This window comes from Globicephala melas, chromosome 13, assembly GCF_963455315.2.
Source record: "Globicephala melas chromosome 13, mGloMel1.2, whole genome shotgun sequence".
Classification (NCBI taxonomy): domain Eukaryota; kingdom Metazoa; phylum Chordata; class Mammalia; order Artiodactyla; family Delphinidae; genus Globicephala; species Globicephala melas.
Window position 1 is genome coordinate 19,990,917 of NC_083326.1, and position 25,368 is coordinate 20,016,284.

General features: G+C 35.3%; 1 long non-coding RNA gene across 1 annotated transcript; it reads left to right on the plus strand.

Moving 5' to 3' along the window:
* The first annotated feature begins 647 nt into the window (after positions 1-647).
* LOC132598343 (uncharacterized) lies at positions 648-25,368 on the plus strand. Its single transcript, XR_009566400.1, has 5 exons — positions 648-907; positions 15,864-16,012; positions 16,998-17,068; positions 19,581-19,738; positions 21,481-25,368. It is a non-coding gene; the product is annotated as an uncharacterized lncRNA (long non-coding RNA).

Consider the following 25,368-nt stretch of genomic DNA (forward strand, 5'->3'; position numbering starts at 1 on the left):
TAAACTTCATTAAAAATAGAAAATGAGTTGCATAGAACCCTGTGAACCTGTAGAAAATCAGTTTAAAAAACATGTGATTTAAATGCTCAGATATGTAAATCCTGTACTAGTTGATCGACTTTATCACCAGTTTATACTCTTATCATTGGCAGCAGATATCTGACTATATTCACTTTGATTTACTCTACAGAGACTTCTTCAGATTTAAACCTCTTTAACCAAGACAAATGGAGTGACAAATGCAATAAATTAGATATGCATTATACAAGCAGACACATTTTAGCCCTGTAGTTACTGAAAAATAAAAGGCAAAGGAAAACAAAGCCTCAGACCTATTCTTCATCTTTACTAAAAGGAGATGCCAAAGACCCAGTTGGGGAGAATGCAATTTTGAAGAAGTAGCAGTCATTACACAGGAGATGCTTCTGTGGATGTTGATGATACGGGTTCATTTTTTTCCTCTCCTTTCTATTTCCTTCTGCCTCCCCCACTACCCCACAAGACAGCTTGGAAAACTTTGGCAGATGTTACCCTTCCAGGGTAGTGCCAAGCAGCCATCTCTCTTCTGCTGTGACAGCTTCCACAGGAGGGAACTGCCTGTCCCACTTCGTTCAGTATGTTTGTGAATATTTGATTTTCACAGAAGACAAAAGAGGGTAAGACGTCTGGGATTCAATAGAAGGTCAGAACGGCGATCTATTTGCCTGGTCCAGCTTTCTTTTATACTCTGACATCTGGCACCCATTACCAGAACAAATTAGAGCAATTCCAAGCAGCAGCAGAGGAGGACTTCCTGTTCTCAGGCAGCACAGTTATCAACGTGAACACAGGAACTGAGGCTCAAAACAATGCAGCCTTAGAAATAGATTTGCGGCAATTGCTTTGCTGACTTAAAGCACAGCTCGTGGTAAGTGTAATTAAGAAGAAGATGTATTCTATCACAGAGTCGCAGTTATATTGATGAGTTTCTGCTAAATTTTCATGTTATTATAATATATGAAATCCAGCTATGTGGAATCCCACTATCAAAATCTAAACATTATATTATCAACTTTTGTTTATCTAGAGAGAAGATGATCACCAGAAATAGTATAAAACCCAAGAATTTAACTGTGCTCTTAGAATGCTACGGTGTGTTTACGTAGGTCATTCATAAAATTCATCGTTTAATAGGTCTTTCTTCTATTTAATTATTCCCATTTTCTTTATTACACATATTGGCTGTCTTCCCAAAATACCCCTTGGATTTTTCATGCCTAAATATTCAATGGGAGTAGCTAAACTCCTTTAATATTTGTTTTTCCTCTTTGGAAATAATTTTCAGCATCCTTTAAAAAATTCTTATTTATTCAAAAGAAAAAAAAACTCTTCTAGGGAATTGCTACAGACAAAAGTAGCAAGCAACACTATTTAAACAGAATATAGAAATGAAATTTCTGGGTAACTAACTCAATGACCATGCTAGGTTTTCATCTAATATTTTGTGATATTAAATATACAAATCACAGGGCTAAGTCACTAAATGGTGGCTTAGGATGGCATACTGTCTCATAAAACAATTTTGTGATTTATTTTTAAAATGTTTAAAATAAATTTATAGTCATGAGGGTGTATTTGAATTATATTTTAAATCACAAGAATAGGTGTTACTCTAATCAGTGGACAGAATGAAATGTATTCTCAGAGCTTTAATTTTTCATTATTGATTATATATATTTAAGATATATTTATACATATTCATATATGTATAAATACATAAACACATGTATACATATTCCTCATTTATTATCACAATTTCTACTTCTTTTCTATACAGGTTTCTTCTCTCTCTGCCTCATAATAGATTTATTTACGTTATCATTTATATAAACTTCTGACATCAGAGGTTTTTTTCCTATATATATTTGTGTTCTATATAGTAGGATGGGAATTTATTAAACACTAAATAACAAATTATCTCTTTTCTACTCAAACATACAGTTATTTAATTTACATGTAGGAAGCTAAATGCTGACACTTTACCTGTACTTAAGCAAAAGCCTGATGTCAAGAGGCAGAAAAAAATTTGGTGACTCACCAAAAATTGTTCTCTTACTTTTTATTTATTAATTTTTTTAATGCAGCATCGTCAATTTGTTGGCTGAACAGAGAGGGATACCTACACAATAGAGGAATGATACATTGTCCAGCTGCTCCATTTGCTGTGAATCCTATGGGCAGTTGTCCTGGACAGCTAGGACATGGGTGCATAGTGATTGAGTGGTTGAGGTTTTGACTGTTCTGCATTGTCTTCCTAGAGTCTATTTGTTTCTGGTAATTTAAAAAAAAACATTTTGTCTCTTTTTGTTGTTATTTATATCTGTCTATTAAATGCTTGACTAGTTGGGTCTATGATAGCAGTAAGATGGAAAAATCCTCTTGTATCCTTTTATAATTTCTCTACATAATCCACAAAGAAAATGAAAACTTAATCTCTCAAAATAAGAAATACATTCAGGGCTTCCCTGGTGGCGCAGTGGTTGAGAGTCTGCCTGCTGATGCAGGGGACACGGGTTCGTGCCCTGGTCCGGGAGGATCCCACATGCCGTGGAGAGGCTAGGCCCGTGAGCCACGGCCGCTGAGCCTGCGCGTCTGGAGCCTGTGCTCTGCGACGGGAGAGGCCACAACAGTGAGAGGTCTGTGTACCGCAAAAAAAAAAAAAAAAAAATATATATATATACATATATTCAGTTATTTAAACAGGAAATTCATATTCTAATGTGGAAAAATGGTCAGATGTTTCTATTCAATTTTCAAATATTCTATATAATAATGTTTTCTCATTACATGAAGTTTAGATTATTTTGTCCAGTTAAAACAATTTAGATTTTATCTAAATCTACCGTGGAATTTATTAATTTGTAGTAGATCAATGTTAAAATTCATGTGTTGAAACCAATCTTTAAGTGTGAAATATAATGTTTAATTTTTATTGCTATTTTACCATATAACTGTATGCATAACATTTTTTACACATATCCTTATGTCAGAGATTCACACATTCTACAAATGTCTATAGATCATAAATTCAATTTCAAAGAATTTAAGGAAAGCATGATATTATTTTAATTCATTAAGTTGCCAAGATATTAAAGCTTATAATTAACCATAAATGTCTGACCAATATTCAATTTTACAGGAACAATTTTTAAAAAATTGATAAAACAATCATGAGATATTACTAAATCATGTTGTTGAAATAAGCAGTGATTTCACTTTGAGTGTATGAGAAATACAATTGGAAAGGTCTTGAGCCACTAATAACAGCAAAAGCTAATTTGTGAGAATTCCCATGTTACACCTTTAAAATCTCATATAGTTCCCAATTATCAGTGCAGTGATAATAAATACAAGATCAAAGAAAGTGACACCTTTAATAGACTTTTGCTGATAGTTATGTAATTAAATATTTCTTCTTGGCTTACGTAAAATGACGGCTCAAAATTAATTCTAAATTTACACCACCCTTAATATTTCCATAGAATAATATTTTCCATAACTGCTGAAAACTTAAATTTTATATGTGCTATTTTCCAAGTTTATTAGAATTCTTTTTCCCTACATTTCAAGTAATGAAATTTTTAGATTGAATTAAAATTATTTTGATTACATATTCATCAGATATTTCTTGAGTATAAAACTTTTGCCCAGTACTGAAGTAGCTATAAGGTAGGATTGAAAACAAAGGAAATGTAAAATTTAAAAAGTTCCAATGGGGCTTCCCTGGTGGCATAGTGGTTGAAGGTCTGCCTGCCGATGCAGGGGACACACGTTCGTGCCCCGGTCTGGGAAGATCCCACATGCCGCGGAGCGGCTGGGCCCGTGAGCCATGGCCGCTGAGCCTGCGCGTCCGGAGCCTGTGCTCCGCAATGGGAGAGGCCACAACAGTGAGAGCCCGCGTACCGCAAAAACAAAACCAAACAAACAAACAAACAAAAAGTTCCTATGGCTTGGAAGCAGGGAGAGGAGTAACACATAAACAAATATAAAGTATAATAAAGCCTAAGTAATTGAAAGGCAAAAGAAGACACAACCACTTTTTAGTAAGCAGGGACACCCTCTTTGAACCATTTGAAAAAACAGACAATTGTTTATATAGATGATTCATTTATTCTTTGAGATTTTGTAATTTTTCTTAGAAATTCTCTTTGGTAATTCAACTTGGCAACCCTAGCTTTATAGTGAACAAAAAATTTCTATGAAATTTCTATGAAAAGGAAAATTATCAACATAATAGAAATAGCTTCCATGTTTCTCCAACTTCTTAGACTGACTTAATGCTCTTTATACTCAATATTATCTACAGTCCTGTCTCTGTTTTATATCTATCTACATCTGTATCTATATTCTATGTCTAGTCCTAAACATATCTATCACTATGCCTTTATCTATATCTACATCTGTAGTTTTATATACACATTTATTGTTTCCCTACTTAAAATGTTATTTATTGTGGCTGGCTTCATACAGCTGGTGCCTAAAATTTTGTCCCTAGCATCTAGTAAGCATACAATAAATGAATGAAATATTAAGCACGGAGCAATATTTAATCGCACTTCACTTATTTCAGCAATGTGTTTGTCAGTCACAAAGTAGTAAACATGACCCTGCTCTTCTCTGAAACTAGGATATTAAATGTATTCCTCTCATAAAAGATATTTAGTGCAGACTTATTTTGATGGTTTACACTTAGGCTACATGAAGTCCAACAAAAAATGTTGTTATCACCAGCTAACTACAACATCAAACAGGAAAGAGATGTCTATCTCTTTACAAACACCAGTAATTTTGCACATTTTCACAAAAAAAGTCTTCACAATTGATATCCTATCTAACACAAAAAGGGGAGGGGAAATAAAAATTGGTTATAAATAGGTACCTGTCTTTTTTCTTTTTTTCTAGTTTTATTATTGACATATATCACTGTATACGTTTAAGGTGTACAGCATAATGGGTCGACTTATATATATTGGGAAATGATTACCACAATAAGTTTAGCTAGCATACATCATCTCATATACAATAAAAAGAAAAATACGAGAAATACAAAGATAGATACAATAAAAAAAAGGAAAAACAATTTTTTGTGATGATAACTCTTAGGGTTTACTCTCTTAACATTCATATATACCATACAGCAGTGTTAACTGTAATCATAATGCTGTACATTACATCTGTAAGTACTTATTTATCTTACAACTGAAAATTGGTACTTTTCGACCACCTTTCTCTAATTCCCCCCCCCCATTTCCCTGGCACCTGCCATTTTCAAGGAGAGTTTTGTTTGTTTTATTTTTGTTTTTTTAAGCTCTGCAGCTGTAGCTTAGTTAAAAAGTGTGTTTGGAAAGATGCAACCAGGTATTAAAACACATTGCAGAACTTCTGGGATGAAAAATGCATCGGTTTGGGCTTCCCTGGTGGCGCAGTGGTTGAGAGTCCGCCTGCCGATGCAGGGGACACGGGTTCGTGCCCCGGTCCGGGAAGATCCCACATGCCGCAGAGCAGCTGGGCCCGTGAGCTGTGGCCGCTGAGCCTGCGTGTCCGGAGCCTGTGCTCCGCAACCGGGAGAGGCCACAGCAGTGAGAGGCCCGCGTACCAGAAAAGAAAAAAAAAAAAAAAAAAAGCATCGGCTATGTATGAGAAAAGAAAAGGTTTGCTGTATTTATCTTACACGTGTCTTACGTTATGTACAAGCCATATATGACTGTGTAAGGTCCAGTTTTGTCCTCATTGTGCCTTGTTTAGTACAATCAGTTAAAGGAAATTTAGTTAAAGGGAGCTAATTCTAAGGTCTGGAAAATGTTATTAGAAAAGAAAAAACTTGCTTTTAGCTGGAAAAAACATCATCTAGCTGGGGGATTCAGGACTGTGAAAAATGATCTCTTAAGAAACAATATTACTCTATGCAGTCTTAAAAGAGCTTCTGGCCTTTCTAGGAATTTCAAAGATTCCTGGCATTTAGCAGATAGAAGGTAGTTTTACTTGAAGCTAAAGCTAAGAAATACTTTGTTGCTTTCACCAATTTTGCAGCATAAAGGTCTATGACATATACTATGAGTTTGATAGATTCTAAATTCATGACTGTTTCAAGTAGAAGGGATGATCAAGTGCTATTTTAAGGTTTTGTATGATCAAGTGTGTATATAAATTCCTGTTAGCTTCATATAGGATTAACGTAATGCTTCCTGACTCAACTTGGTGCACGGGCTTGCTCCAGTAATTGACTTCTAGTTGGAAAGATAGAGGTTAAGTTGGTTCAAGGTCTACTGCAGTGTACTCAAGAATATTAATTCTTATCATCAGAAAATCTGCCTAAATAAATATTTCCATCATCCTTGCCAACCAATGATTATACAGTTAAGTTACTGTAAAACTCATTGCTGATAGGTGTGGTTGGGATTGTCATTGTTACCCTTTAATTGTAACACACTCCAAAATGCCCTGGCTTCAGGGATGAATTATATATTTACCCTACTTTAAGTCCATCTAGCAACAGCTAGTATATGTGAGTTTGGCAATAATGAAACTGTAGAGGGAGCAGAGTGGTGATATTGGTCATTGTAGAAAATTAGAAGTGTAATTTATCAAAGAGTAAAAATTATATTTTTACATGTAGTTTCCCTAAGCAGTCATAAGAAATAGGCAACAAAGAAGAGAATCTGTATGCCTAACTCTAATGTCCAAATATTTGCTCTGTTTCTATGTGCTGATTTTCTGTTCTCTGCTTTGGTTTTGCTTTGCTGGCATAAATTGTTCATACCATTACCTTATAATCCTTTTGTATCTTTGTAAGTTCCATAGTGATTTCCCTCTTTTATTCCTGATTTTAGTAATTTGAGTCTCCTCTCTTTCTTTCTTGGTCAATCTACCCAAGAATTTTCAATCTGTTGATTTTTACAAAATTGAGCTTTTGGTTTAATTCATTTCCTCTATTGCTTTTCTATGCTTTATTTCATTTATTTTCTTCCTTCTGCTTCCTCTGAGTTTAGTTTGATTTTTGTTTTTTTTATTTTCTTAGATTGGAAGGTTAATTCACTGATTTGTAGTTTTTCTTCTTTTTTAATGTAATGTTCAGAGCTATAAATCCCTCTTAAGGCCAATACCCTTTATGCTATAATTTTTGGTATGTTGTGCTTTTATTTCCATTTGCTTCAAAATATTGTTTAATTTTCCTTATGATTTCTTCTTTGGCCCACTGGTTATTTAGAAGTGAGTTTAATTTCCACATATATGTGAATTTCCCAAATATTCATCTGTTATTGATTTCTAACTTATTTCCATTTTGGCCAGAGAACATATTTTGTGAAATTCAATCTCTTTATATACATTTATACTTTTTTTTTAAAGTTCTAGTATATGGTATGTATTGGAGGATGTTCAGTTAGCACTTCTGAAGAATGAGTATTTTGCTGTTGTTGGATGGTGAATTCTATAGATGTCTTTTTGGTCTTATTTGTTTATAATGTTGTCAAGACTTTTATTTCCTTGTTAATCTTCTACCACATTGCCTTATTTATTATTAAAAGTGGGTGTTTTGATGTCTGTAATGATGATTGTTGAATGTGTATATCTTCCTTCACTTCTTTCAAGGAAGTGAATTCAATATGCAAGACTTTTTTGATTCCTGCATATTGGGGTTCTGTTTTTAGGTGCATGTATGTTTATAATTGCTGCTACTTCTTGATGAATGGACACATTTGTCATTATGAAATGTCCTCTGTTGCCTCTAACAAAAGTTTTTTTTAAAATCTATTTTGTGAGGTTGAAAGAAAAATGGAAATACAATCTTTTTGACCATGTTTGACTGCCATAGAGTTCTGTGTCATGGGGCTGGGTGGATGAGAAAAGTAGGTAGCCTGTCCTTCATAAAGTAAACCAGTCTCAGACTGAAAGCTGGAGGAAAATGAGACCCCAACTTCTTGGTCATGCATGCCCAAAATAAAGCACCGAGGCAGAGCTCGGAGAAGGATGATAAAGCTTCTTATTCTGCCATTCTGGAAATCTTTCCCTGTCCCCCTTTTTTTTTTTAATTTATAGGAGAGATTTATCTGAAGAAATACTACCATGTATAAAAAGCACATGAAGTCTTAATTTCCACTCATACAGTGGTAGATTTTACACAATGTGTAATAAAAAACTTTTAAAATCCAGAATGCACGAAGTGCTGCACAGTTTGATCACTAAGTCATTAGTTGATAAGAAAATGTTCACAGCAAAATTGAGTGGAAGTACAGAGTTTTCCATCTACTGCCTGCCCACATGCACCCAGACTCCTCCATCATCAACATCCCACACCAGAGTGGTATATATATTACAACCCATGAACCTATACTGACACATCATTAATACCCAAAGTCCACAGTTTACATTAGGGTTCACTGTTGGTGCTGTACCTGCTATAAATTCAGACAAATGTATAACGACATGTATCCTCTATTATAATACCATAGAGAGTAGTTTCACTGCCCTAAAAATCCTCTGTGTTCTACCTATTCATTCCTCCCAACCCCTTAACACTTAGCAGCTACTGATCTTTTACTGTGTCTATAGTTTTGTCTTTTCCAGAATGTCATATAGTTGGAATCATACATGTGTAGCCTTTTCAGATTATGTTTTCACTTGGTGATATGCGTTTAGGGTTCCTCCAAGTCTCCTCATGGCTTGATAGCTTAGTTCTTATTCTGTATAATTTTAGATATTTTCTTTTGCATAACAAGAAAATGAGGATTATTCCAAAGATGCATTTATATCTTATAAGTCAAAATATATTTTTCATATAATATGGTTTTCTCTGTTTTGAAAAATATTTCATGTTACCCTAATTTAGCAAGATTTTCTAGCAGTTAATTATGCTTGTGCTTCCAACCATTAGAAATCTCAGACTTTTGATGGATCCACTGAATTCACATCATGCAGTCAGGTTCTTGTGGAAAATTACAGCACATTTATTTCTCATCAATGCTGAAGTTACCTTCTGGTTAAGTACTTAAAAAACAAACACTTTTCAATCTTTGAAGCCATTCAGTACTACTGAGAGACAGTAAAATGTAAATGTTTTTAAAGTAATACCTATATAGGTATATATGCGTGTATATGTATAATCTGACATATATTATCCACTAATGAAGTTCATTACATAACATTGCCGCTCCGCGGCATGTGGGATCTTCCTGGACCGGGGCACGAACCCGTGTCCCCTGCATCGGCAGGCGGACTCTCAACCACTGTGCCACCAGGGAAGCCCATTGCTGTAATTTTAATAATGGTCTTGATTACTAACACAGTGAATTTCACTACCTTAAAGAAGAAACAGCATTACATCAACTGTTAAAATAAAGCAAAAAATATGCTAGTTACTTATTATCTGTCATATCTTTCATGATATTAAGTACTATTATCTCTCTGTTAAAAATACATTTTTGCATCTATTTTTTCCTGATAATACACTCTTTAATGTTAAATAGTAATTGTACATCATAACTATCTTGACAGACCACTAATAAGACTCAAGCATCGTGGTAAAATGATGAGTTAAAATTGTCACTTCTTGGGCTTCCCTGGTGGCGCAGTGATTGAGAATCTGCCTGCTAATGCAGGGGACACGGGTTCGAGCCCTGGTCTGGGAAGATCCCACATGCCGCGGAGCGGCTAGGCCCGTGAGCCACAATTACTGAGCCTGAGCATTTGGAGCCTGTGCTCCGCAACAAGAGAGGCCGCGATAGTGAGAGGCCCGCGCACCGCAGTGAAGAGTGGCCCCCGCTTGCCACAACTAGAGAAAGCCCTCGCACAAAAAAGAAGATCCAACACAGCCATAAATAAATAAAAATTAAAAAAAAGAGTTCCAATTTCAATGGTCAGCTACTCTTACAAATTCCCACAATCAGAAAATGCAAACTTTAAAAAAAAAAAATTGTCACTCCTCTGCCTTCTTTTTTCTTACTAAGAGCATTCAGAAAATATCTGATTGCTATAAAATGCTTACATGGCAATATCTCTCTATGATATAGTTTAAAAGCACTACCAGTTAAACATGACCCATGTGATGAATACCTACTACATTATTAGTAGTTGGAAATCTTTTTATTTCTATTCAGCTTTCTATTTTTTATTCCTTAAATTTGAATTTGGAGTAATTAATTTCTAGTTCCCCTGAGCAAACAATAACAATATTGGGGACCAAATAATAAATGATCTCAGGTAACTAAACCATGTCACGAGATTGTCTTACTGCAGTTTGATGTTTCTTGTATCATTATAACAAAGACCAGGCTGTTTTATGCACATAAAACTACACTGACATCCAGACAACCAATTATTCTACATTCTTCAGGCTTCTGTACTACGTATTTTTGTTGTGTTTTAGCTAGAATGTCTTTTTCCAATGCTGAATAGCTCACCCTTTGAATACCCAAAAATATCTTTGTAAATTTTCATACCAATGAAATAAGAAATAGTCATGAAATTTCAATTATACATGTCACAATGATTCAGTATTTAGGTTTCCATGTATCCCTAAAAATTTCTTCCACAAATATATAAATAACATTCTGTCTTTACTTTTTCCTCTCAGAATGTAATTCTATGTGAGTCTTAAAGAGAAGAATAGTGGTCTTGATTTTCCTAATTCATACAGCAGCAGACAGGGGTGTGCAAGGATAAATAGGCCATGTAATCTTCCATCCAGAACAGCACAGAATACTGGAAGAGATAGACATGTGAACAATTATGACAATTGGACAACTGAAGTAAGAGATAGCTACAAAGTACCATGCAAACACAAAATAAGAAGCACCTCAGCATCACTAAGGAGATAAATAACATCTTCAGATTGGTACATTTGAGTAATTGTGAATAATGAGTGGAATTTTTCCAGAAAGGTAGTCACTTTAAAAGGAGACTGAAAAAATACATATTCTCAATCAAATCCAAAATTATCAGTTTTATAAGAAGACATATACTAAACCAGAATGTCAGAAGCAGTGTGGGTAAATACTTTATTTTGCTGCAGAAGCTAGTTCCTTTACTCTATGACCCATGCAGGACTGGGGAAATATGCAGTTTCTACAAATAACTCCTCAGAGTGAAAGGCATAATCATTCTTGCATTGAATATGAAAACTATCAACTCATGTACTCTGCTCTTTCACAGATATATGCTTCAGGATATATTGAACTGTGATATGGAGGCAAAAGTTTAACATGGTTAAGACATGAAAAACCAACTGGGGGGCTTCCCTGGTGGCGCAGTGGCTGGGAGTCCGCCTGCCGATGCAGGGGACACGGGTTCGTGCCCCGGTCCGGGAGGATCCCACATGCTGCGGAGCGGCTGGGCCCGTGAGCCATGGCCGCTGGGCCTGCTCGTCCGGAGCCTGTGCTCCGCGGCAGGAGAGGCCACAGCAGTGAGAGGCCCGTGTACAGCAAAAAAAACAAAAAACAAAAAAACAACTGGGAACAAATGAGTAAGGTGGCACTCCAGAATCAGGGAGCAAGTGTATCCTGCACGATGTCATATAAGAAGGTCTAGCTTTGGGGGTGGCAGAGGGTTGAGGTGCATGAGAGTTGAAGGCAATATTATTCTTTTTTAATAAATTTATTTATTTATTTCGGCTGTGTTGGGTCTTCGTTGCTGTGTGTGGGTTTTCTCCAGTTGTGGCGAGCGGGGGCTACTCTTCATTGCGGTGCATGGGCTTCTCATTGCGGTGGCTTCTCTTGCTGCGGAGCAGGGTCTCTAGGTGTGCAGTCTTCAGTAGCTGTGGCACGTGGGCTCAGTAGTTGTGGTTCATGGGCTCTAGAGCACAGGTTCAGCAGCTGTGGCACATGGGCTTAGTTGTTCCACTGCATGTGGAATCTTCCCCGACCAGGGCTTGAACCCTTGACTCCTGCATTGGCTGGCGGATTCCTAACCACTGTGCCACCAGGGAAGTCTGAAGGCAATTTTTAAAAAGTCAAAATTCATAATATATATGTACAAATGAAGGCACCTGGAAATCCTGAGAATCCAATAAGCAAAACCTTAAACTTTAATATGAACTATTAGGAATGATTATTCCCATTAAATATTTTCTTCTATCTTTCTACACTTAAAAATAATTACTCAAAGGGGGTTACTTTCTTGGGCATGCTCTCTGGTCTTTTTGCACTTATTTTCTAAAGAGTAGCTATCTTATGGTAATTATTGGACTGATATTCCACCTCATACACCAGTATAGCCTGTTTACCAGTCTTCTCTGATTGGTTCATGTGTCCATGTTAATTGGATGGTAGATTGATTCTTATTGGTTGATGCTATTGCAGGCTAGTTGTTAAATACTTTCAATACCTCTCTTGGTTCTGATAGGCATTAAAAATATTAATAATACCATTCATTTTGTTTCATTTAAAAGGTTAACAATTAACTTTGCCCACTTTTACAGCATCTACTTACATTTCTCCAGTCATTTAAACAGAGTGACTTAATGTATTTTCTTTAAATAAAATCTAAAGTTTTGAAGTGTTTAATTTTGTTTCTTTGCTACAGTTTACAAGGGAAGTAATGAGAAATACAGGACCAACATTTTTCAGATAAGGGAAATCATAAATGTTTAGTCATAAAAATACATACATTGATAATACTATATGCAGGCATACACATTTCTAATTAGAAACAGATACAAAGCCCATTGGTAAATTGAAATAATGTTAATTTTTTTCTCTTTTTTTTTTTGTTTTTTGTTTTTGTTTTTGTTTTTGGCGGTACGCAGGCCTCTCACCATTGTGGCCTCTCCCGTGGCGGAGCACAGGCTCCGGACGCGCAGGCCCAGCAGCCATGGCCCACGGGCCCAGCTGCTCCGTGGCATGTGGGATCTTCCCGGACCGGGGCACGAACCCATGTCCCCTACATTGGCAGGCAGACTCTCAACCACTGCGCCACCAGGGAAGCCCAATGTTAATTTTTTAAAAATAATTTTTCTTTCATCAAGTAAGCAATTATGGCTTAAAATTTCATTTATGTTTTCTACTCTCTAATGTAAGGGACTTTCTTCCTTTTCATACATTTGTAAGAAAGATTTTTTTTTTTTTTTGCATATTACATCAACCAGTATGTGGGCTTGTTAAAAGCTGACAACTATATACATATTTGTATATTATATAAAGTTGGATGTATATGCATCAAACTTGAATAATATTCTCCAAACTTAAGCATATATACCACCTCATAAAATTAACTTCTAGATTATAAAACTATGACTGTATGTTTTATTTAATATATTTAGTATTTGAAATACAATAAAATGTTATTCATGAGTTTAAATCAAATGTGTTATCTCTCTCTCACATAGAAATTTATATACAATTTTTACAATAGCTGACCTTGAAAGAAAAAAAGTATAGAAACCTATTTCCCTCTCTATTTTAAAGACAAGATTGCAAAGTATCCAAGGAAAATGACAACAGACAAATTAGGTAACCTAATTTAAAACGTCAAAAAAATCATTTAATCTTTTCCATCAAAATATGTTCTGAATTGTACTTTTGAAGCTTTTCAATTTGTACATCAGTGTGTAACTTTCTCAAAGCAAATTACTTTGGTTTTATTTGAAAATAATGCTTCTCCCACAAAGTCCTCTTTTCTTTCCTACTAAAGGCAATTACATCAGAGTAAGGTCTTTGTTGCTTAAGGATTAAAATGCTTTAGCTACTTAGTCAGACAGTGTGTTCGTAATTTCCATGTCATGCAGTCAGTTAGTCATTGGGAATTATAACAGTACATTTTCTGGAATATTGGAATATTGGGTAAAAATGCAGTTGAAAGAAAGAGAGGATAATTAGTCCTGATTATCCAACTCTCTCTCCGGTATCATCAGGACTAATCCTTACATATCTTCAAGAATCCTACTCTTCTCTGATGACCCAAACCCTTCAACTCATCACCTCTTCAACACTAGTGTGGATTATGATCTTTACCAGCAAAAGTCCTAGGACACTGCTTTCAGAGGATTTTTAGAGTGGTTGTTGTATATTTCTAGCATTTTTCACACACTATAGTTTCTGGAAGTGAGATAAGTGACTTTCAATGGAAGCCAACCAGAGGATGATCCAGATACTGGAATTAGCAGATAAAACCTTACAGTAACTTTTAAAAAAATGTCTAAACAGTTAAAAAAAAAAAAACAACATTATGATTGTGGAACAGATGAGGTATCTCAGCAGAGTAATAGAAAAAAAAAAAAGAACAAATGAACATTTTAGAGCTAAAATTTACAACATCTGAACTAAAAAAATCACTGAAGGGACTTAAGATCAGGCTAAGTATGGCAAAAGGTAGGATCAGTGAACATGAAGATAGAATAATGGACATCATTTAATTCACAGAAAAGATAGAAAAATAAAAGCTTGAAAAGAAAAGTGAGGAGAGTCTCAGTGAACGTTCAGACAGTATTAACGGAGGTCCAGAAAAGAGAAAATGCGGCAAAACATTTTTTCAAGAATTAATGACTGAAAATCTTCTGGAGAGTAAATACTATCCAGAAGAAATATTCTTCAAAAATAAGGCAAAATGCCATTTTAGAGATAAAAATTGAGAAACATTTTTACCAATAGACCTGTACTTCAGGAAACATTAAAAGAATTCCTTCAGTATGAGCAGTGTTGACACCAGATGAAAACTCAGATTTGTAGCAAGGAATAAAGAGCACCAGAAAGGGAAAATGTGGGAAAATATTTTTAATACACATTTTTGTCTTAATTTATTTAACACATATAATTGTTTAAAGCAAATATTATAACTCTGTATGACAGCGGTTAATACACACACACACACACACACACAAATACTGGGAGAGGAGTGAATACTCTGTTTCAAGTTTCTTTTATTTTATATGAAATAGTATAATAGAAACTTTAAGTGGACTATGATAAGCTAATAATGTACAATTCCTAGAGCAATCACTGAAGAAATGAAATAAGAAAGTGAATGCAGTCATAGCTAAAAGTCAATAAAAATTAAAATGGCATGCTAAAGTTAATTCAAATAAATTTCTAAAAATTCCTTGCCCCTACAAGGACATTCAATCCATTGAGGTCCTGCCCATCTACTCCCTCATATATTCTCATTCCTCCTTTTCCATATAGGATTCCAAGACTTCTAAAATCAATCATTCCTTTGCACACACCTTCAACTCCCTTGTCTGTCTGTCTGTCTCTCTCTGTTACATTTCTCTTGAAAGCTACCTCTACTTACTCAATGTCTGTTTTTGAGCATTTCAAGATGAAGTGTTGACCATTCTGACTTATCTGAGTTAAATTTATCACCACAACTTCTCATTATGGGTGAATGAATCTTCTAATTTTCTCTAGTAAAAACACTCTTCCTTTTTCAAAAAGGATTTGTCTCTTTACATCTCCATCACAGTCTCTTCCTTTCATACTCACAGATGATGCCCTTGACTTATGTCACTAAGGAAGGAGAAGCAACCAAAGGAAATGGTTCATCTTGCCATCATTAGATCTTTCATTCTGCCTGGACCCATAACTGTACCCATATGCCCTCTTGTAAAAATGAATGCCTGTCCTGCCTATGTAAGGTTAACCACTCCACTTTTGCAATAGATCTCAAATAATTCTTACCTATATGAGAAAAATATTCCAGAAATGAGCTACAGTTTTTTTTTTATCATTTACTAGAACACTTACATCACAATACATTTTAATAATGAAAACCAATTAAATAAACAAGTAGCCAGTATTATAAACAAAAAAAAAATCAAGCTCAAATTGAAATAATGTGATTTTATTCAGGATCTCAGAATTCTTACTGAAATATAGAACTGTACTTCTTTTTAACAGGACACAGAAAGAATGAGGGATAATCTCAACTGTGAAGACTAAATTGTTTCAAATTTTCCTAAAGATTATAGGAAAAAGTATTAGTCATATCATTGATAAGATTTTGGCAAGAAAACAAGTGCAACATGAGATGCTTCAAACCGAATTAGGTAAAGATGTATGTGTCTATGTGTGTGTCAGTTTTTCGGGGTGAAATAAATGGCTATGTAAATTTGTGTGCTTTACAGTCACAGAAAAAGAAGAGACAGGAGAAGCTTATTTAATTGCAGGAATAGATTCATAATTACTCATAACTCATAAATATATCTTCTATATCTTTGAAATGTCAGTAAAACAGAAAAGAAAATATCAGATTTTATAATTCATGTTTTACAATCAACATAAGGGAATTGCATTTACCTTCTATAAATTACTTCATATCACAGCATCTTTTAAAATTTTCATTAGGCATCATACCAAATTATTAATAAAAGTTCTCTGATTTCTTTTCAGTATTTCTTAAATGCTGCAACATCTTTGTTTTACCAGAACTTGAACATCATTACTGAGAGTAAATTTTCATAAGTATGAAAGAAATGTGTTCAGAAATGAGTTCTGTCTCATATCTAAGAAGTTTAAACTTTTTCCTGCTTTAGAATGTATAAAATGGCTTCTCATTGCCTGTCTGTTAAATCTGAGCTCTTTTCATTTTTTCTGAGACACTCTCTGATTTAGTTCCACTCGATTATGACTTGCTTGTCTTGTCTGTTGCTTCAGTCAGACAAGTCATCTCTCAGCCTCCTCACAGGCCACTGCCAGTGAGTTCTACGCACGGGTAAAGAGTCTCAGAGAAAATGAGTGACTCTTTAGTTGAGGGAACAAAGGCCAGAGCACCAAAGGCAGCAGAGGTCAGGAACAGAATTCAATGAAGAGAAAGAAAATGGAAAAAAATGGTTGAGTGGAGGACAGTAAAATAAGGGAAAGATTTGTTAAATGTAAAAGGAAAAAATAATGTTTTTTTTCCCTTAAATAAAATGTTTGGCACAATTAATGCTTTGAAATAATCTATTTCATATTTTTTTTTTAGCAAATATTAGACACACTTCAAAAGAGAATTACAAACTAATGATTTAAATTTTAAAATATCTTTCCTAGAGCTGAGAGTCCATAGACATGAAGAAAAGAACATTTGGATTTTCACCATGCTTCGCCCTGCCTTTACCCAGGTATGGTCTGAAACAGCAGTTTACAAATGGCAGAAGAGATTAACGAAGAGTTGACTCCAATCATGCTGTCTTTAACTGACCAACCAAAATCCAGAGATACTAAAGGGGGAATATATCTTACCTGTTTATCTTGTTTTGGGCTGTAAATTCACAGAGCTTGCCAATATTTCATCTGAGGCAGGATAAATGTTTCCTCCCCTAAGTAAGTACAATGAGAGACAAATGAATTTGCATTTTTATTGCATTACACAAGCCATACTTGTTTGATCTTATTAGTTGCACTAGTTTGCCTTGATGAGTGCCGTATCTTCAATCTACTTATTATATGAAATATTAGCATTCAAGACGAGCATTTTCTGAATTTACACCTGAGAAAGATTGCTGACTTCCACAACAGTTTCACACTTTTACGTATGCTCGTGGTGACTAACGTTGATGCTTCAGATGGCATAGAGGTTGGATTTACTTCAGTCCTTTAGGATAGTAGGAATTTCAGTTTGAAAGGTGAGTGACACTGGAGAAAATGGAAAGTTAGGAGAGTCCTAGGAAGTATGACCACGCATAATTCAGGAAGGGGACTCTAGCAGGGACTGGGAAATAGCAGGGTATAGGGGAGTGAGTCTAGCAGGGGTCCAGGAGGCTTCTCTGCACCCTATGAGAACCTTTTACACTATCTCTAAATTGCAAAATGAAATGGAAGTATGATTGCACTGTATCTCTGCTACAAACTTAGCAAAGTAGCACAACTAATTGGAAAGAGTTAGCTAGTATTTGCTACATTAATGAGTAACTCTGGCTGTTTTGTTTGTTTGCTTGCTTGTTTTTAAAGCCCATTAATTATTTTTTTCTCAGCCTCAGGTTATATTGTCAATAGATATCAGACTCTTTATGAGGGAGACATCTTTTCCAATGTCATTTTATTCAAAACACTTAAAAATATAACGATTATCTTCATTGAAAACTCCCCCTTCTCCCTCAAAAAACATTACCGTATGAGATAAGCAATGTATTTTAGGCAACATTATAAACTCACTACAATCGCTCATATTTTTCCCCAAATGAGTGAGTTTAACAATGATATTAAAAACGAGGTGAGAAAGAAACACAATTTCAGAAGGCAGAGCATAGCATATATACGGGTGTCGCTTGTGAATGAAGCTATGTTTATGTCACTGATAGTCAGTTTCAGCATGTGCTGTCCTGAAGTCTACAAGCTGGACAGAAAACTGAAAAACAAGATCAAGATATGTGGTGTGATTGTTAAATGCTGGGAATCAATAAGAGGAGATAGCTCATGCTGGCGCATCTCAATCAGAAGTGGAGTGAAAACACAGGAGGTGGGTGTACCAAAGGTAGGCAGCTTTGCAAGCAAAGCCCCAGGAGCAGCTCATTCACTGCGCTCAGAGATCTGCCTTTTGCACAGCTGTTTACTGTAAAACTTGGGGGTTTTACAGTAGAATTTTTTTCACTAAAGCACAGAGTTGTCACTGATTTTGGAAATAATGTATAGAAATCACAACCAAAAATTAAAATTGAGAGGACCCTCTGAAATACCAGTAGGATGGATGATTCTGTCTAAATTCATTCCAGGTATAGTTAGTACAAGCTTTTTAGGGTACTTGGTATGTGAAAGGCATTGGGCTTGGTGTTAAAATTAAAAGGATGGATGAAACTAATTATTGTTCTCAAAAACAGCCTACTTTGCAAAGGAAAGAAATTCACATCAATTAACATTTTGATATGTTTTGGTAAATAACACAGTTGGCTTACACAAAGGGTCCTGTGGGAGGAATATCTACTATGTAAGACCAGTAGGAGAGCTTTGAGGGTCACCCCCTGTGCAATATTTTGCTACACAAATGGGTTTTAAAAAGGTGCTTGTGTTTTAAGGCATAATAATGAAATTAGGCACTGTTATGACAAAAACATTCATAAGAGTAAGTGGGGGAAGCTGAGGTCCTCATCAGAGCGGGGTGATGTAATCTGATGTACATGAAGGTGCCTGGTGCCCATGAATCACAGCCCTTTGTAGGTAGATCAGGGCTAGGTAAACACTTCCAGGTGGTTTACCAAACCAAAGATGACTGACAAAGATGGACTGTTTGCTTAATCAATTTAGTTTAGTCTAAAATTTTATTTATGTATTTATTTTAGGATGGTGGTTCACAGGTGGAACACAATAACTTCGATGACCTTGGGACTCAAATGATAGTTCGAAGTAGATAGTTGGAAATATTGCCTCGAGCAAATCAGGAATGCCTCCTAAGAACTTCTGCGGTAGTTTTTGTGTCCAGGAGTAGGATACATCAGGAGATTTATGGGGGAATAGAGCAGAAGTGTCAAACGCTTCTGAGATAGATATTCAAGGCAAAGGTGTGATGAATAAGAGGGTGGCAGAGGGATTCCTTTTTCCCCAGGGCATGTACAATACTATTCTACTGTATTTCTGTTGTTGTTCTTTTGTTTTGTTTTATCCCCTAACCTATCTATATTTTTGTCTTTTCTTTCCTAGATTTGAGTTCTCAGAAGCCAAGGTCCTCTTCTAAATGTCCGTCTTTTCCCAACACAGTGTTATGAAATGTTATGCTAAGGGAAATGAAGGGCAAAGCCTTCTGTATCTGACTGGAGGTAAACCTTGGTCACAGTTTCACTAACACTTGGACATTGCAGGTAAGTGGAGCACTCATCTGTGCAATACATGCGTGATAACCACGCACACAGCCAACAGGCTGTCCACTGTTGATCAAGTTCAAACATGCAGCACATTGAACAAACCATATATCCTGAAGCACACATTCACAATGATTGAGGAAAAATGACAAGACAAAATATTGAAAAGTTGGGCTTCCCTGGTGGTGCAGTGGTTGAGAGTCCGCCTGCCAATGCAGGGGACACAGGTTCGCGCCCCAGTCCGGGAAGATCCCACATGCCGCGGAGCAGCTGGGCCCGTGAGCCATGGCCGCTGAGCCTGCGCGTCCGGAGCCTGTGCTCCACAGCAGGAGAGGCCACAACAGTGAGAGGCCCACGCACCACACACAAATATATATATATATATATATATATATATATATATATATATATATATGTTAAATTTGATATAAATTGTAGATTTCTGATTCTCTCAACTGAAGTAAATACCTATACACAGAATAATACAAAATGATAGATTTATACTTGCAAATCAGGGAAAGGTACTGGCTTGAAGTCTAACAGACCATGTTCAAAACCACGCTCTGCCTTTGCTGGCCTCTGACCTCCAGCCACTTACTTAACCAAAGCCTCGCTCACTTAACACGACAACTGGACATCCTCACACAAGTTTACATTCAATGAATCTTGACTATTATTATTTTTCTGCAAGTGGTATAGATAAGGTGTTTCATTATATGCTTCTGAGGATGAACTCACAAGTTAAGTTTCAGAGATTAGAAGCCCTTTTGGAAAAGTAAGATAAACACATGAGAAATTTAATTTGGGAAGCAACAAAAATGTGTATGTGTGTGTCTTTTGTTTGTATATATTACTCTAAGTATATTAGAGGTAAAGATAGTACATGGTTAGTGTAGCCATAAGAATAAAAATATAACAATAAAATACAAGGAATACATGACAATGGAGAAAACTCAATATGCAATCTAACCTTGAAAAAGGTGTAGCAAATTTCACCAACTTCACAGATATTGTGGTATGTTAGAGACCGAGAATAATCTGATTTTTCAGCCCAGATTGGGGTAAGTCAAAAATAATACCAAAGCTTACTGAAAATTAAAGAATCTGATAGCAGATGGGGCCTAAACGTTCCCTACCATAGAGGTCAAGACAATATTGAAGGACACTTTAACGGAAGAGCTGGGAGTCCACCTATATGAAGGTATCCTAAGGGCAATGATGATTTCTAGTCCCTACTTCAGAGCAGGAATTGGATATAGAAATGAGTGCAGTTTGGCAGTATGTGGGCTGGACAATGGGATAGTATTGGACAGTTGTTCTTGCCTTTGACAGTCTTAAGCTACACCACTAACTGAGCTTATGATGAAGCACCTTCTGTGTTTTTGTTATATTCAAGCTTATTTTCCTGTAACAAGTATTTTTTCAGACATATTTTCTTAAAGGATTTGAATACTATTTCATGGAGAACAACTAATGACCATGTAGTTGGTGTTGACATCTTTATAAATGTCTCAGTATTTCAAAATAGAACATTTTATCATATATATGATGTTCAAAATATGTCCAGACTCGATATGCCGTAAATATTTGTCACACTCAAGAAATCAAAGCACAGCTAATGAATACAAAAAATAAAATTTTTCTTCATTTTCAGAAAAATTTTAGTCAGCAGTATTCATTTTTATTTGTCTAGTTTTACAATAGAATCATTTATGAGATTCTTTTTTTTTTTTTTTTTGCAGTACGAGGGCCTCTCACTGCTGTGGCCTCTCCCGTTGCGGAGCACAGGCTCCAGACGCGCAGGCTCAGCGGCCATGGCTCACGGGCCTAGCCACTTCGGGGCATGTGTGATCTTCCCAGACCGGGGCACAAACCCGTGCCCCCTGCATTGGCAGGAGAACTCTCAACCACTGCACCAGCAGGGAAGCCCCCATTTAGGAGATTCTTATCTTAACCCATCCATCAGTCTGTGTAATTTGTGAGCAAAATTTTATATAAGGGAAATGTACGGCATCAGGGTTACTTTTTCTAGCATTATTTGCTCTTCTCTTTTATTTATTCTTAGGCCACCTCTCTAGTCTCTGTAAGGTCTTAAATCATTTCTGATTAAAATTTACTATCTTGAGAGTATAATTTAGATTTCACCTCTGTTTTTCCTCTCAGCAACATTTAAATAAGGGAAACAAGAGAGGGATGTCTGTTTATCACCTAGTTTATCATTTTAGAGATTCCTTACTAGTTTTGATTAGAATTTGTACTGTTTTCCATAATATGCATCACACTTCATATCAATGTCAATCCATAGAGTTATTTGAAAACTTTATAAAATATTTCACTAGATGGAAATTCAGGGACCATAAGTGTAACAGATGAAAAAATTGAAGTTGATGGATGTTATACAATTTGCCCAAGAGTTAGTTGGCATAAGAACTAGAAATAAGACCATTATATTCTGAGTTAATCTATCAAACAGTCAGTAGGTAAATATGGACAACCTACCAAAATTATTATAGTTTTTCATTTTATTCTCTATGAGTTTTGCATTTTTCTACTTTAGCTGCAATTTCATGTTGCCTTTTTTCCCCTATATTTGATAACATAAGTTTGGCACTGATTTAGAGGAGAACAGCCAGGACAATTAAGAGGGATAGAAAAAAGTAGAGGGTGTAACTCAGAGATGGTAAACGTACAGTTCGGGGAATTCATGAGGAAACCTCCCCACCAGGACCCTACCCCAGTTGTGATTTCTTTTCTTCTTCCTTTTGCTACATCATTTCTCAGCCATCAGTTTTGTTACATTATTCTCCTTAAAGTATCATAGTTATTAACATTTGGGGGTATATCCCAATCTATATGTTTATACAATACACTGATAGAAAAGAGTAACCATAAAACATGCTATAAGCAATGTGTTGATGCTTTTTTTCATGCACATCTTCTTATCATTCCACTCATTTCATATTTTGTTTTCCATCATGTGATGAACATTTCCCTTATTTTGTAATGTTGCTTGGAAAATGATTCATAGCTCAAGGCTATGACCAAAGAGTATAAAGGCAAATTTGTTTCAAAATGCCATTTTTGTGATCTAAACCCCTAATGTTTCCAAAGCAGCAACTTGGGAACATTGGAGCTATTCAGTTTTGGTTCACAACAGTCAGTCTCCTCAAAGGTTGCATTGTGCTCTGCTTTTATGAATTACTTGCCTAGTAATATTACCTTCTCCAAACTCATAGCCACATTCATGTCCAAACTTCAGTATCATTCTGCTCAATTCTCCTAACAAACAATAAAATGCAATTTTTTTTTGCCTGTTCAGACAGTAATTATCAACTTTAAGTTAAATAAGAATCAATATTCCTTACAGAATGAAATGCAAAAGCCAATTTGAGCATATTTCTTAAATCTATAACATGTGAAATCTGGACCACTTGCTGAACAGGATCCTGATTTCTCAGGAAGGTTATTATACATTTACCATTCAACCATGGCAGGAATCAACTTCATCTTTGTGAAATATAAAATAAAACAGGACAATTATGAATCATGTTTCTAAAACAGATAGTTCTCTATAGTTGTTATACATGAAAACTAATAATTCAGTGACTGATTTCATAATACTCTTTAGCTAGTAAGATAAGAGCATAGAATGTCCTTGAATTAAAGGCTCAAACTTAATAGAAAGATCATGTCTTCTAAACTTGAAAGAAGAAACCAAGAAGGTTCAGTTAATTTAAGCAAAAAACAGCTGCTCATACTGATAAATATACTTTTCAGCTACCAAGGAGTGGCAGAGCAAGGAAGAGACATATACATTTGAGAGGAAAAAAATCATAGGAATGGAAGTAGTGTTTGTATTGATTATAAACTCTTTAATTATTCCCAATATGGGCCCTGAACTGAAAGCAGCATTTCGCTTTGGCTAAACTATTTAGTCAAGCAAAGGCAATAGAAATCAGCATTTGTTTCTTTGCTATTTGATTTTGTTTGTTTTGCACACATTTGTTTTCTTTCTCCTGGGGAGTCTGATTTCTATGTAACTGGGGACAGGCAGTTGGGCTGTTGGTTAGGAAGTTGGTGCTTTCCCAGAGAGTTAGATCCTTCGAAATAAACATGGGGCCCAAGGTATACCATGTGCCATGCCACACTGCTATGGAATCAATCTGTCCAGTGCAAATCATGAACAAAATATTAAAATGAGTATCATATAAGATGCACTGCCTTTGCTGTCTGATAGACCTAAATTTGAATCTTAATTCATTTTTTTACAAGCTATGTAGCTGCCATTTAAGAAACATATTTACCCTAATGTCTTATTAAAATAGGGATACTACATTCTACATCAAAGGGCTGTTGCAAGGATAGAAAATAATATAAGTAACATTAACTAGGCCAGTAACAAATACATCAACTTTCCTTCCATTTTGTGCAAACCATTCTATAAAGTATGCCTACTAGCTGCTCCACTGATTTGAGATTTTATTTATTACAAATTTATTTATGTTTAACCTATTTATGGTAGATTTATGGTAAGCTCTATTTATTTTATGTATCTACACAAGAGTTATTATTTCCAAAGCAACCTAATTCACATCTAGAGAATTATATAGCTGCTGAGAAAGTCAGTTCTCTGTAGCTTTTACAAATTGGCTCAACCAGGGACACTTTTACTTAGTTTTAAAGAAAATCATAATTCTTCCAATGAACTAAGAAACATAATACAAAACTTGGCAAGTCAACACTTAGATAAGGCTGTGTTTGGATGACATTTAAAACCAGACACTGCTACTGAACATATGCTGAAGATTATCACAAATTAAAGCTTTGATGGGGTCTTCTTCCATCGGTACATTTGTTGCTTGTATGTTTTTTAAAAACATACAATTGTATGTACAAACAACAATATACAAACAACAATTGTATGTACAAACAACATATACAATTTTCTTGTTTGTATACGATCTGGGATGCAATAAATGTTTTGGAAAGTTAAGCACACTAAATCCATTTAGCTTTGGCAACATCTGAATGTCTGTGTTTCCAAGTTTTATATTGATTCAGAAGCCTCCATTAATGTTTCTGAAATCTGAGAAAACAAAACAGTAAGCTGTTTTATTCTTGTTTTTCTGTGTCATTACTCATAAAATGTCAAGAAAAACTTTCTTTGAATGTTATGCAATTTAACACATCACATATCATTGACATCATAAAATAAAAGCATGAGTCTTATTTAGAGATACCTAAGCATACCCCTCTTATATGTGGAACTTTCAGAGCAAAGGCAAAGATATTTACTTTTTGGTTAAGAGAGTATGTTATGGAAAGTGATATAGAGCATCTTTAATGAACAAATACATTTGATTCAAAATGTCACAACTTTTTGTTTCCAGCTCCTCTATTGAATAGAGACATTGTGAAATTACATTCAGTGTAGGACATCATATATTCATTGTGACTTAAATCTGTTTCTTTAACCAATATTTGTTATGAAACAATCAATAAGCTTTCAGCAGATACAGCGTCTTTAGTTGGAAAGTTTATAAAGCATATTGTAAAATACAGAGGTAGAAAATATTTCATTTCTGAGTTATCTGAATATGAATATACCTGAATATGAATACACGAATAAA